This window comes from Pteronotus mesoamericanus, unplaced genomic scaffold, assembly GCF_021234165.1.
Source record: "Pteronotus mesoamericanus isolate MK-2021 breed Mesoamerican mustached bat unplaced genomic scaffold, CSHL_Meso_final scaffold_167, whole genome shotgun sequence".
Lineage (NCBI taxonomy): Eukaryota > Metazoa > Chordata > Mammalia > Chiroptera > Mormoopidae > Pteronotus > Pteronotus mesoamericanus.
This window is the reverse complement of record NW_026555308.1, coordinates 25,629,180-25,644,438: the sequence shown is the minus strand read 5'-3', so window position 1 is coordinate 25,644,438 and position 15,259 is coordinate 25,629,180.

Genomic DNA, 15,259 nt, shown 5'->3' with positions numbered 1-15,259 from the left:
ACAGAAACACTACAAGCCATAAGGGAAAAGGGAACAGCAAGAAATATTCCAAGTCCTGAAAAGCAAAGGCCTGCAGCCAAGACTGCTCTACCCAGCAAGGCTCTCAACTAAAATGTAAGGCAAAATGAGTTTCCCAGACAAAAGAAGGCCAAAAGAATACATCTCCACCAAACCAGTACTACAAGATATGCTGAAGGGGCTACTTTAAGAAGATGAAGAAAAAGAGCGAGAAAGAGGAACACAGGTACAAAGAGAAAAAAATAAGTACCTATCAATACTAACTTTAAATGTAAATGGATTAAATGCTCCAATCAAGAGACATAGGGTAGCTGAATAGATTAGAAAATATGACCTGCACATATGCTGCCTACAAGAGACCCACCTCAGAACAAAGGACCTACACAGACTGAAAGTAAAGAGAAAGAAAAGAATATTCCAAGCAAATAGGCAGGAAAAAAAAAAAAAACATGGGATGGCAATACTTATATCTGACAAAACAGATTTCAAAACAAAGGCCATAAAAAGAGACACAGAAGGACACTTCATAATACGTAAAGGAAAAATCCATCAAGAAGACATAAACATTGTAAACCTATCTACACCCAACATAGGAACACCCAGATATATAAGAAAAACCTTGGAAGACTTCAAGAAATAGACAGCAACACACTGATAGTAGGAGATTTTAACACTCCACTGTCACCAAGGGATAGATCTTCCAAACAAAATATCAATGAGGATATTGTGGAACTGAATGATGCACCAGATTGAATGGATTTAACTGATATATACAGAATCTTTTATTCCAAAGAAGCAAAATACATATTCCTTTCAAATGCACATGGAACATTTTCAAAGACAGACCACGTGATAGGACACAAAACAAGCCTCAACAAATTCAAGAAAACTGAAATCACAACAAGCATTTTTTTGGATCACAGGGTTTGAGAAACCAACCTCAAGGAAAAAACTAAAAAATATTCAAACTCATGGAGCCTGAATAGCACGCTATTAAACAATGAATGGGTCAATAATGAGATCAAAGAAGAAATCAAAAAGTTTCTGGAAACAAATGAAAACGAACACATAACAGTCCAAAACCTATGGGACACGGTGAAGGCAGTCCTGAGAGGGAATTTCATAGCAATACAGGCCTACCTAAAAAAGACAGAAACATTTCAAATAAACAACCTAACCCTACTGCTTCAAGAACTGGATAAACAACAACAAACAAGGCCCAGAACAAGGAGAAGGAAGGAAATAATCAAGATCAGAGGAGAACTGAATGACATAGAGATTAAAAGAACATTCAAAGGATCAACAAATCCAGGAGCTGGTTCTTTGAAAAGATAAACAAAATCAACAAGCCTTTAAGCAGACTCATCAAGGAAAAAAGGGAGAGGGCCCAAATAAATAATATCAAATGAAAGAGGAGAAATTATAACTGATACCACAGAAATACAAAGGATTGTAAGAAATTACTATGAACAATTATGTGCCAAGAAATTTGAAAACCTGGGTGAAATGGACAAATTTCTAGAAAAATATAACCTTCCAACACTGAATGAAGAAGAAGCAGAAAGCATGAGCAGATCAATAACAGCTGGTGAAACTGAAGCAGTAATCAAAAAACTACTGGCACACAAAACCTGGACCAATGGTTTCAGAGGAGAATTTTACAAAACATTTAAGGAAGAGTTAACCCCTGTCCTTCTCTAACTATTCTAAAAAATCCAAGAAAAGGGAAGACTCACAAACTCTTCTTGTGATGACAGCATCATCCTAATCCCAAATCAGATAAAGATACAAGAAAGAAAGAAAACCACAGGCCAATATTGCTGATGAACATAGACGCTAAAATCCTTCACAAAATATTGGCAAACTGCATCCAGCAATACATTAAAAAGATCATCCACCATGATCAAGTGGGATTCATCCCAGGGATGCAAGGAAGGTTCAATATTCACATATCAACAAACATAATACATCACATAAACAAAAGGAAAGACAAAAATCACGTGATCATACAAACAGATGCAGAAAAAGCATTTCATAAGGCACAACATCCATTTATGATAAAAACACTCAGTAAAGTGGGAATAAAGGGTGTATACCTCAACATAATAAAGGCCATATATGAAAAACCTACAGCCAACATCATACTCAATGAGCAAAAACTAAAAGCTTTCCCTCTAAGACTGGGAACACAACAAGGATGTCCGCTTTACCATTTCTATTCAACATAGTATTGGAAGTCCTAGTTACAGTAATCAGACAAGAAAAAGAAATAAAAGGTGTTCAAATTGGCAAGGAGGAAATAAAGCTGTCACTGTTTGCAGATGGCATAATAGTGTACATAGAAAACCCCATAGATTCCACCAAAAAACTGCTCGCTCTAATAAGTGAATTTGGCAACACAGCGGGATACAAAGTCAATATTCAGAAATCAAAGGCATTTTTGTACACCAAGAATGAAATATCAGAAGCAGAAATCAGGGGAAAAATCGCATTTGCTATAGCAACAAGAAAAATAAAGTACCTAGGAATATACTTAACCACAGAGGTAAAAGACCTGTACTGAGAAAACTACACAACACTGAAGAAAGAAATTACGGAAGGCACAAATAAATGGAAGCATATACAGTGTTCATGGATTGGAAGAATTAACATCATCAAAATGTCCATACTATCCAAAGCAATTTATAGATTCAACACAATCCCTATTAAAATACCAATGACATATCTCACAGACATAGAACAAGCATTTCAAAAATTTACATGGAACCATAAACGACCCTGAATAGCCGCAGTAATTTTGAGAAAGAAGACCAAAGGAGGAGGGATCACCAATCTTGACATCAAACTGTATTACAAGGCCACTGTAATCAAAACGGTCTGGTACTGGCATAAGAACAGACACATAGATCAATGGAACAAAATAGAGAGCCCAGAAATAAACCCATGTCTCTATGGTCAATTAGTATTTGAAGAATTAGTAGGGACAGAAGCATAACATGGAATAAAAAGAGCCTCTTCAACAAATGGTGTTGGGAGAGCTAGACAGCTACATGCAAACAAACAAAAAAAAATTAAACTCAAACACCAACTTACACCATACACAAAAATAAACTCAAGGTGGATAAAAGACTTAATTGTAAGTCACGACACCATAAAAGTCCTAGAGGAGAACATAGGCAGGAAACTCTCAGTTATTCTACACAGCAATATTTTCACCGATATGTCCCCCAGAGCAAGGGACATAAAGGAAAGAATAAACAAATGGGACTTCATCAAAATAAGAAGCTTCTGCATGGCTAAAGAAAACATCAGCAAAATAAAAAGGGATCCAACCATATGGGAAAATATATTTGCCAATGATACCTCGGACAAGGATTTGATCTCCAAAATATATAAAGAACTCAACACAACACCACTCCAGGAAGACAAACAATCCAATTAAAAAAAGGACAAAAGACCTGAACAAACACTTCTCCAAGGAGGAGATACAGAGGGCCCAGAGACGTATGACAGGATGCTCAACATCACTAGCCATCAGAGAAATGCAAATGAAAACCACAATGAGATACCACTTCACACCGGTCAGAATAGCCATCATAAACAAATCAACCAGTGCTGGCAGGGTTGTGGAGAAAAGGGAACCCTTGTACACTGTTGGTAGGCATGCAGACTGTGCAACCACTGTGGAAAACAGTTGGGAATTTCCTCAAAAAGCTAAAAATGGAACTGCCTTTTGATCCAGCAATTCCACTGCTGGGATTATACCCTAAGAATCCTGAAATACCACTTCAAAAGAACCTATGCACCTGAATGTTCATTGAAGCACAATTTACAATAGCCAAGTGCTGGAAGCAACCTAAGTGCCCATCAGTAAATGAGTTGATCAAAAAACTATGGTATATTTACACAGTGGAATATTACAGAGCAGAAGGAAAGAAAGAGCTACTACCTTTCACGACAGCATGGATGGAACTGGAGAGCATTATGCTAAGCAAAATAAGCCAGAGGGTGAAAGACAAATACCATATGATCTCACCTATAAGTGGAACCTAATCAACAAAACAAACAAGCAAGAAAAATATAACCAGAAACACTGAAAGAAAAACCAACAGTAATGAGAGGGGAGGCAGGATGGGGGTAACGGGGAAAAGAAAGGGAAGGGTCCAGTCAAGGAACTTGTGTAAAGGACCCACAGACAGAGCCAAAGTGGGGAAGGATTGAAGGTGGGAGTGGGTGGGGCAGGGGAAAGTGGTGGCGGGCAAATGGAGACACATGTATTTGAACAATCAAAAAAATTAAAAACTATTTTAAAAAACCCATAGGCAAGTCAAGTAAGAAGCAGCCTAAAAATGTCCAGTAGATTTAGATTCATTAAGGCCATTGCTGATCTTAAGAACTGTCACAGTTCAGTAATGGGGATAGGCCAAGCTCCCTACATAGCGGTGGTGGAAGGCAGAAAGGGAGACAGAGATGGAGATAGTGTACAATTCTAAAGAGTCAGGGAGCAGATTGGCTTTGAGAGGATGCAAACAGCCCCTCTATTAAACATGAGGAAATGAGAATAGGTTAGATACAGATGTAGGCAGAGATATGTTTGGAAATGGGAAGATGAAAGATCACAATCTTATCTAATAGTTTTCATTTTCTCTGTGAAAATATCATCTTCTGAGAGCAGTGGAAAGAATAAATAACTTGGAGGATTATGGAGGACAGAGAGTTTGGAAGTGTTTTAAGCAAATGTTGGTGGGAATGAACCAAAAACATGCAGTTAAGTTAAAGGTCCATGTGCAGTTGCAGATTATACATTTATAATAGATCTAATGAGCCCTCTATACAACTTCCCAATAGCCATGTTGAGCTGCTAGATGTAAAGCACAGGAGGGCAGATCTTTGGGTAAATCTGGGGCTGATTTTAGGCCTGATAGATGCAACGAAAAGCCTAAGATGAATGTATGTGGTGATGTTGGTCACAGTGTTACCGAAATAATAATGCATGGACATGGCTGAGGAGGGAAGGAAAGAAAGGAAAGGAACGATGGATTAACAGAACGCAGGATTCACAGAGAGACCCCAGTAACTGAACGTTTTTGTCCTCTAACTTAAAACAATTCCTCTAAAGCCAATCAGTTTGGTTCCCAGGAAAAAAAAATCATGTTCTAAATCTTACATATGAAAAATAAACTGCATTTAGCAAACACAGCCAAAAAATTCTGCTTGCCTTCATGAAATTTGTATTCTAGAAAAGTCAGATTGACCATATTTATTCTAGAGCAATACTATCCAATAGAAATATCACGGGAGCCATATTTATCATTTCAAAGAAATCATATGAAAAGAAGTAAAGAAAACAAGTAGACTCACCAGATAAAAAGTAGGAATATACTTATACAAAAAAAAAATTATTCCTTTTTTATCTGAAATTCAAATTTAACTGGGCATCTTATTCTTTTAGTTTCTAAATCTGTTCATCCAAACAGGTAAAATAAATCTTACGGTTGTTTCTTTTTAGTATTTCAATCTTTAATCAATATTTTTGAAAAGGATGTGTTTTAAATTTTAATTAAAAGTAAATAAAACTAAAAAAAAAAAATTCCTATCAGCTAATGACGTGTGATATCGTAGCCATCTTTAAGTCACGACCGTGGTAACGTCGTAGCTGTGGTAACATTACCACCGTGGAAACGCCCTAATCGTGGTAACGGCACCACCGTGGTAGCATCGTAGCTGTGGTAAGGTCGTAGCTGTCATCACGACACGCCGTAAGGCAGGACTGTTTTGTGCCAGAGTTTGGCCGGCAACGTTATCGGCTAGAAATGCCCCGGGGCGCTCACCGGCCTTTGAGCTTCCCTCAGCCTACTCCTGTTTCTACGCCAACGCTGGAACTGGACACACCCTTGTAGTTTTTATTACGACTGCAAGATGCTCTTTAAGCAATAACCATTAGGAAACTTTGAAGGAAAAAAAAAAGAGTTTATTACTTACAGGCCCTGGAGTGTATAAGGTGTGCCAGGGGGCAGACATCGAGGTCCGGGGGAGGGAGTGGAGAGAGATAGAGCTCTCTCGAGCAGAGGCCTAGGGCTCTGCTTTAGTCGAGAGGAGGGTTGGGACTTATGGTTCTGGGGGACCGTTTTTTAATGATGAATTTAAAACATACAAGAGGGAATTTGAAGAATGGAAAAAAACAAGTAGCCCAAATGGTCAATCATCAGGATCAATGAAGGTCTGTAAAGGAAAGCGGCCTGAGCAGAGAGAGGCTGGTCTAGCTTCTCACCTAGCCCTACTGCTGGCAATATGTTTATCTGAGATAGCAGGGTTCGAAGAGGTTTGGCAATCAAATGATCAGAGTTTAAGTAGGGCACTTGCATTACCAAAAAAAAAAGCCAGCTGTCAGGGCTTAAACGTGTTTGTGGTGGTGTTGGTGTAAATAAGCCTGCACTGCCAGCTATGTGAAAGTAGAGCACGTACAATTATGGTAGTGGGCTACGCCATCTAGGTTTGTGTAAATGCACTCTATGATGTTTGCATCATGGGGAAATCGCCTGGCCACACATTTCTCAGAATGTATTTGCATCATTAAGCCATGCATGAGTAGTCTTTGGAGATGTAATTTAAATATAAGTTGGAATGAGGTCATACTGGAGAAGAGTGGGCCCTTAATCTTTATTATTGGTGTCTTCATAAAAAGAGAAGACACAAAGAGATGACACAAGAGGGGAGAGCATCTGTGATGATGGGCAGAGACGGAGTGCTGCAGGTGCAAACTAAGAAATGCTCAGGATTTCTGGCACACCACCAGGAGCTAGGATGAGCAAGGAAGGACTCTTCCCTGCAGGTTTCAGATGGCTCACGGCCCCCCTGACACCTTGATTTCAGACTTCCAGGCTCCAGAACTGTGAGACAGTACATTTTTATTACTTTAAGCCACCCAGTTTGTGGTATTCTGCACAGCAGCCCTAGAAAACTAACATTGCCTCCTTTATCATCTTCAAAGCAAACAGTGATGGTCCGAGTCCTTTTCAAAGTGCTTTTTTCTGATCCTTCTGTCTTCACGTCTCTCACTGATCACAACCAGAAAGGTACTGTCTTAGCCTCTTCAGGGTGCTATCACAAAATACCATAGACTGTGTGGCTTATCAAAAACAGACCTTTATTTCTCACAGTTCTGGAGGCTGGGAAGACCAAGATCAAGGTGTTAGCAGATTCAGTGTCAGTGCCTGGTTTAGAAGCAGTTGGCTTTTTGCTGGGTCCTCATGTGGAGGAAGGGATGAGGAACCTCTTGGGGTCTCTTTTATAAGGGCTCTAGTCCCACATACGAGGGCTCCACTCTCATGACCTTATCGCCTCTTAAAGGCCCTATTTCCAAATGCCACCACATTGAGAATTAGGATTTCAATGTAGAAATTTGTAGGAATTAGGAAATTCAATTTCTAGCATATTCTCTGCTTTCAGGACTCATTGGATTACATTTGCCTGCATGGACAGTTGTTCAGGATAATTTCCCCAACTTAAGTCCTTAGCCTCAATCATATTAACAAAGTCTCCTTTGCCAGGCAGAGTAACATATTCACAGGTTCTAGGAATTAGGATGTGGACATTTTGTAGGTACTATTAGTTTGGCTATCATAACTTATACTTTCCGGATCTTCTATAGTGAATTTTAAAAATCATTCCTGTGTTCAGGAATTAAAAATAAATGTTACTTAAAAAAATCAAAGATTCCTAGATTGGACAAAAAATAAATAAAATTGAGCCAAAAAACCCCCTTCCTATTAAACATATAAAACAATATTAATAAGCTTCAATCATAAAGTTACTCTCTCTTTGTTAACTTGTTAATGCATATGATCATTACATTTTATTACTGTGTTTTGGCTTTCTTACTGATGTATGTAAATGTTAAGCTTATGAGACTGTATTTGGCAAAATATATATTGCAGAGTGTTGTTTAATATGTCAGTTTTACAAAATTTCCATATTTTATGGGGTATTTAACCAACAACTTAATTATGAATAAAGTACAGGTATGGAGAAGTTGTATTGTCATGACATAACTTCAGTCAGTGTTAACTTTGGTCATCATAAAGGTCATGTGATAGATGTGTGTGTGTGTGTGTGTGTGTATGTGTGTGTATTAAGCAAGTAAATCTAACACAGATTAAGTAATTATTCCTGCAGTATGATATCATAATTGCAAGTTCAGATCATCTTTTAAAGATGCCTTTTAATGATGATTTTAAAAAGCATTATTGTGAGTGATTTCTTTGTGAAGATATTTAATATCCATCTATAGGATGAATGAAAATAATCAACTGTCCTAAAACCATGCAGATAAACACTTGTAGCTGGGGAAAGATTTGTAGTATAGCCTCATGAAAAGTGCTGTATCTCCAAACTATTCAGGTGAAACTGGAGAGAGCATGCTTTGAAATCTGTGTTAAATGATTTAAGAAAGTTTAAGAAGTGCAGAACATACATAGGTCATAGATGCATGCCAGGAATTTAAATGAAATTGGTTTGTAAAATGTGAGTGTAGAAAAATATTTTTAAATAGATGTGTAACTAAATTGGTAAATGGAAAGTAAAAATTATTATTTTAGGCAGTTCCTAAAATTTATAGATTGCATTTGGCCCCACATTCACTCTCTCTCTGTGTAATAGCCTCAGTGGAGAACATGGGAGCTTACCGTACCCTTGGGGTTGCCTCCTATTCAGGAGTATGTGTCATTTTAGGAGGCAGGATTTGTTTGAGGGCTTGTCAGGTGGCAGCTGATGGAGTCAGGACCAGGGCCTTGGAGACACAGCTGCTCATCCTGGCCCTCTGACCCCAGCATGATTTCAGTTTCCTGTTCTGAAGAGTGACCAGGCAATCAGTAGAGATGGCTACTATTAGGAGGACCCTGCGGGGATACTCACATGTCGCTGACGGTCCCCTCATCAGCTCTTGAAAGAGACTTGAAGGAAGTTAGAGCAGTGGATGTTTGTAGTTTATGGACAAGATCTATGCTATAAAACAGAAGGGTTTTTTTTGTTTTGTTTTGTTTTGTTTTTGTTTTTTTTTTATTATCAACAGCAAAAGGCAACTTACCGATACAAACTTTCAGGAACATGGTTGATATCTTTATTTTGTTTTTGCTATAAAACAAATTTGAGGACAAAGTTAGACAGATAAAGTAGATAAAAACAAATTTAAAACAGACACCGGAAAACATTTTTTTTTTCCTATTCTGAAAACCATTTCTGTGTAGCATAGCCAAGGAGACAGGGGTGAAGAATTAAACTGCCACGTTGCTGGAGAAATAGTTTGCTGACATAACTGGCATTGGAGAAGCTGGCTCCTTAAGATGTGAATTGGTTTTGTTAAGCCAAATGCATTTATTCTTTCAAAAATGTCTTGTGTAATTATTTATTCTACACAGAGCTTCATATGCATGTACTCAATCAGCCCATGGGAACAGTTTAGCAGAATATTGCAGGAAAAGCAAAGGATGACAGCATGGAAAGAAACTTAATTAATTAAAGTGGTTGACGTAAAACTGCAGCATTTGATTTATCTCTCTTATACTTAGCTGTGCTATTTCCACCCTTCTTTTTGGGCATAATCCTTGGAGATCGTGAATGGTTCTTATTGCAGTTTTCCTTGGTCCTTTCTGAAACGTAGAAAACTTCCTCCTGGGCAGAGCAGACTCCACATTTCTCCAGCACGTGCTTCGGAAACAAAGAGGCCTGGCTATGGTTTACCTTCCTGGGACTTGGCTCAGCACAACCCTGCCCGACCCCGTCTTCCCCAAACTAGAGAGAAGGGAGGATACAAAAAATAATAAATGTAAGCGGCAAAACTCTTGAGAACAGTGAATTCACCCTGGGTAACTCCATCCTGGCTTAGTTATTCATGGTAATAGAGGGCACAGGAGAAGGGACTGAAGAGAGCTCAGGTTCCTTCCCTCAATGTCGTTAATGCAGATGTTGATCTATTATGTGCCCTGTATTCTAGGCCCTAAACTTAGAATTTGCCATACTTCTAATCCTTGTAACCGTCAGGAGTAGGGTAGATGGTAGAGTTCTTAAAATGCAAGCAACAACTTACTCTGACAATAAATGTAATAAACTGGGAGGATAGCTCAGAGAATATTGGGAAAACTGAAGCACCAGGCTTAGAAAGGAGATAGAATGAATCAGTTCCTGGGATCGAGGCTGCAGGAGCAGACCAGCAGTTTTATCGGGGTGCTGCTTGGTTGACTGAAAGAGCTGGTGCCTGCTCTTGCATTATTCTGTTCAAAACTCAAATTCCAGGGAGAGAATGAGGACAAGTAGAGATCCCTGAAGTCCTTATATGACTGTATGTGATGGTGGTTGGGTCGTTACCTAAAGCAAAATTGGTATGTTATCACAAAAAAAAGTGGGGGAGGATGCTGGAAATGAATAAACAAACAAACAAACAAACAAAAAAGCAGATGTGCCACAAACCAAAAATTAGAAAGCTTAGCATGACTAATATCTCCCAGAAAATCACTGCAGCCAGGATTCAAACCCTATTCTTTTTGCCACAAAGACAACACTTTACCCACTGTGTGGGGCTCCCTCTCAGGTCTACATGTGAATAAGGATCATCACGTGGTTTGTTTTGTTATTTATTGCAACGAAGTCACTGAAGTGAAAGAAGAGATGACAGTCAGACTGTATGGTGAGTTGATATGGGTAGAAAGGAGAAGATTTGATTTTGGTAGCAAAAAATTCTCATACTTTTCTCAAATCCTTCCCATCTGGGCACCCTGACACTCCTCTCTTCTGGTGTCACTACTGCTTCTCTACTTTCTCTTTCTTTCAGATGCTCTGACAGCTCTTTCTATTCTATTTCTAGATATGAAGTTCCTGGGGCTTGGTTCTAGGTCTTCTTCATCAGCTCTCATCCGTACTCCAATGATCCCTCGTTAGCTACTGATGACAGGATACAGTCCCAATGACTCCGCATGAACTGTAGGATTCCTCACACCTGAGCCCCACCTTACCTAATAACCCTTTGTTCTTCATGGTACCACCGGTCAAGTCCCATTGCCTGTCTTTTACTTGCATTTCGATATGTCATCCTCATTATGACTCCCAACATTTGTTTATGCGATTCTATCTTCCAGGAAATCCACCCTACTCTCTACCTTGTGTCCAAATCTGCCTCATTGTACAATGTCCAGCTCATCTGCCACCAACTCTACGTTACAATGACCATTCCCTTTTCCAAGACAAAATCTGAGCCATTTGTCTGAAATACTCACCATGGCCCTTAACCATATACCATTTTACAATTTTATGTGGGTATCCTGTTTCTTTGAATTGACTGGAAGCTTTTGGAGGGAAAATCTTTTTAGGATTGGGTAATAGGTACCCAACAAATATTCAATTTGTTTCAAGAATAAGAACAGTATCATCTAATAAGAGAAGTTATTAGGCCTCTTCTCCCATCCACAACGCTACAGAAGAAACAGCATCTTCAGTCCAGTTTGGGATTGGGGGTCTTCTCATGTGACAAAATTATACTCAGCCTCTGCATGAATGGGCTCCCTCAGTAGAGGGGTGTTGGGGTCAGACAGAGCAAGAGGAAGCAGATAAACCCAGGAGCGGAAACCTAGGCAGTTTACGCAGGCCAAGGGGCTGTTTTCCTGACACATTTTCAGGAATTGGCCATTCACAGGTTCTACTGCTATTTCATTAGTGGGACTCATGCATGTAGCAGTGGTTTGTCTGGGGAAGGCTGTTAATGTTAACTTTCCCTATGGTTTGCTCTAAAAATCATGTAAAGCATTTTCCTGTGGAAAATGTCTATACTACATCCTGACATTTCATCTGTAGCCCTAACAGGGTTACTAATGCGAGCTGTTGGTTCTTGGCTACTTCAAAAGTAAGCCAACTTAATCTAGTAGTAATATCTTTTTTAGGCTCACAGGAAAAGGAAAAAAGACGACAATTAAGCAACACAAGCAACCAGTGTGTTTTCCCTAAGCATTCTTACTAAAACAAATATGTATGTGTTTTTAAAGTTTTGAAGGTCTGGTTTAAATAAAATGTTTAACCCTTTGAAGGCCGAGGTGCTTTTACAGAAGTGTATGATTTAGGTGGGGTCTTCTCTGTGGCAGCCAGTGTCTTGGCATCCTAGAGTGTGCATAGCCTTTCGTTTCTAGGTGGTTGGGAGCAGTTACACAGAGGGTGGGGCAGACAAAAGCAGTGCTTGAAGCCTGCTTGGAAACCATTTCTGGATTCAGTGTGAGCCAAAACCATGGGAACTGGCCTGTATCCTCAGGGTTTAAAAGAGATCTGAATAGGCTCACCATGTAGTGGAGAAAGGAAGAGCACCAGACTACAGCCGAGCACCCAGGGCTTTGGTCTCACTTCGGTGGAAACTAGCAGTGCAATTCGTTGGGTTACAGCTCTGGGCCTTAGTTACATCAATGGTAGATACAAGTAGGTTCCTAAAGGCCTTTCTAGCTCTGGCATTCCACGATACTAAATCATCCCAAAAGGGATTCTCCAGTGTCTGCATTCTCCTTCACATTTGGTTTCCAGGGGATCTGTAGGTGTGAGGGCTCCAGCTCTGTCCATGGCACGAACTTCCAGGGCTGCAGTCGACGACTACTGTCAGTGAAGAGCAGGGTGGAGACTGTAAAGGCTCATGAACACTTGGGAGACATGCCTGCATGCTGTTTGTCTGGATGTGGTCCTGCACTTCAGAGGGAAGGGCAGTTCCAGGGCCAAGCTTAGGGAAGAGCTTTGAGTGAACATGGAGGCTCATCCTCCTACTAATGGTTACAGTGATAGAGGGGGAGGAGGAAGAGCAGCTGACAATAACTCAGTGTTTTGTGTGCGGGGCTGGCCCTACGCTGACAGCGTGGCTTGTCCTATCTCACTCGATCTCAAAACCAAGGCTCAGGGAGATCATGCACCTTGTCTGAGGGGATGGATTCAAATGCAGGTCTCTCCAGTGACATCAGCATCATGGTGGCTCAAGTTGTTTTTCTCTCCCCTCTTATTTACAACTAATTGGATATTTGTAACCAGACCATATGAACCATGTGAACAAAAGTGCCGTGCGTGTTACACTGGGACACCCGGATAACTCCTACCTGCCCTTGCATTCAGAAGTGGATGCAGAGGCTCCCAGAGGGCGCTGTGGACCAGGGGAGGCAGTGAGCCTACCCCACCACTCTTTCTTTTACTTGCAAGGTGATACTGCCCTGGAGTTGAAATGCTGAATTTTTATTGAGCTGTACATTATACCTTAGGATGTCCACTGCTCTGTACATGTAAAGGATTTTCAAGGAGAATTAGGGTTAGAAACATACTTCTTATTAAGTAAGAAAAACTGGCTTTGTATTTATTTGAGAAAGCAATTATGCTGAAAAAAGAAAAAAAAGGAAGAGGAAGAAAGAAAAGGAAAGGAAGGGAGGGAGGGAGGGAGGAGGGAAGGAAAGGAGGAGGGGAGGGAGGGAGGAGGGGAGGGAGAGAGGGAGGGAGGGATCCAGGAACTTCAGGCTGACTGAGACTGCAAATACAGCTGTCACCCTTACTTTCTGTGGGGTGTTAACTAATCTCCATCTTTCGAGTCTCTTTAGAAGTAAAGATTCTTAAAAGTCCTGCTCCACCACTCCCGCTTTCCATTCTCAACGGATTTGTCTTTATCTTTACATGGATTCCAATAATCCCCTCAAGGTCCCAAAGATGTGTGATTTAGACTTTTTCCAAATTTTTTGGAGCATGGAAGTAGCTGTTTGAATAAATTATGTATACTCTCTTGAGGACTACTGCAAATTGGGAGTAGAATTGGCCACAAGCAGCATGGAAAGACATGAATAGAATTGTCTTCCAAAGAGAAGGGAAATGTTCAGATTTTCGGTCTATTCTTGAGGAATGTGAATATTTCCGAACTATTCAATTGAACCATATGAAATTGCCTTTTGTAGGTCAAACATGGCCAAATATTGGCAGTTCCTCATGGTTCAATTTGACAAATGAATTGACTCGTTTTCTTGAAGCATTAAGAATATGAACCCAAACAATTGTAGATTCAAACATAAAGATGCTCTGTAAATTTTAATTGTATTTCCCACACTCCACACCAAGCATTTATTCTTTGAATCAAGAAGGCAATAAATAAAAAAAAAAAAAAAACCTCAAAAACAAAACCAACAAAAACCAAAAGAAACAAGAAACAAAAACAAAAAAACACCCACACAAAAACCTTGAGAGTATTTTAAAGGGGCAGATCGTATGAATGATCCTGATTGATATTTCTAGATAACAGAAAAGGGCAGATGTTTGAATTGAGTAAAATTCTTATATATTACCCTGAATTATTTTCAATATTCACATGCAAACATGACCAACTTTCATTTACCACAAGCAAGCAGCAAAATCAAATTTTAAAAAGCTCCAAATCCAAATGCTAGGGGAAAGCAAATTCATATCAGCTGAAGACCAAATTATTGCTTATCAGTCCTTACCACATGTACCTAGTGGATTTGGTTCGTGTGTCAAGGCTTACATCATACTTTACCTTTGTGCAGTTTTCTCTAACTTAGCCAAGGTAATTTCTGAGGGGACAATTAATGGGAATGACAAAATGGTACATATCACTAGCAGTTAATTACCAGAGAGACACAAATTACAGTAACCATGGCTGTGTCAGCACTCACTGTAAGAGAATTGCAATACGCTACCAGAGGTGCCAAAAAAGGTTCTGGGAAGGAGCATCTTGAAGTAGTCACTTTCTTCTAGCACATTCTTCTATGCAAAGATCTAATGGTCTTTTATATTTTCTGTGTAAAGTACCTAATAGTGTGGATTCTCAACCATCCTCAAAAGCAAGTTAAAGCTAAACTTAGAAAGTTTTTGTGCAACACTCAACATTAGAGAAGTTTGGTTCCAGGTAATTTCATATTACCACACTCTGCTGTACCAGAAATAGATGCCAGCTGAAACTGAACACACATGTTAAGTTTAAAGGAAACCCCTAGGCAAGTACATACTTTCCTTACTCCGTGCAGCTAATTTCTGATTGGCAAAGAACAGCGCTAAGAACAGTCATAATATTTCCTTGTTTTCTCATTCCTTGGATGAAAAATTTAAGCACACAAATTCTCAAACCTTGTATCAAATTAACTTCTAAGACATTTCTGTACTCATTTCAACAGAGTACCAGAAGAGAGTGTTAACTTGTCATCTCTAGCCATTTCTCCACTGAGGAAGGTGTGTAACA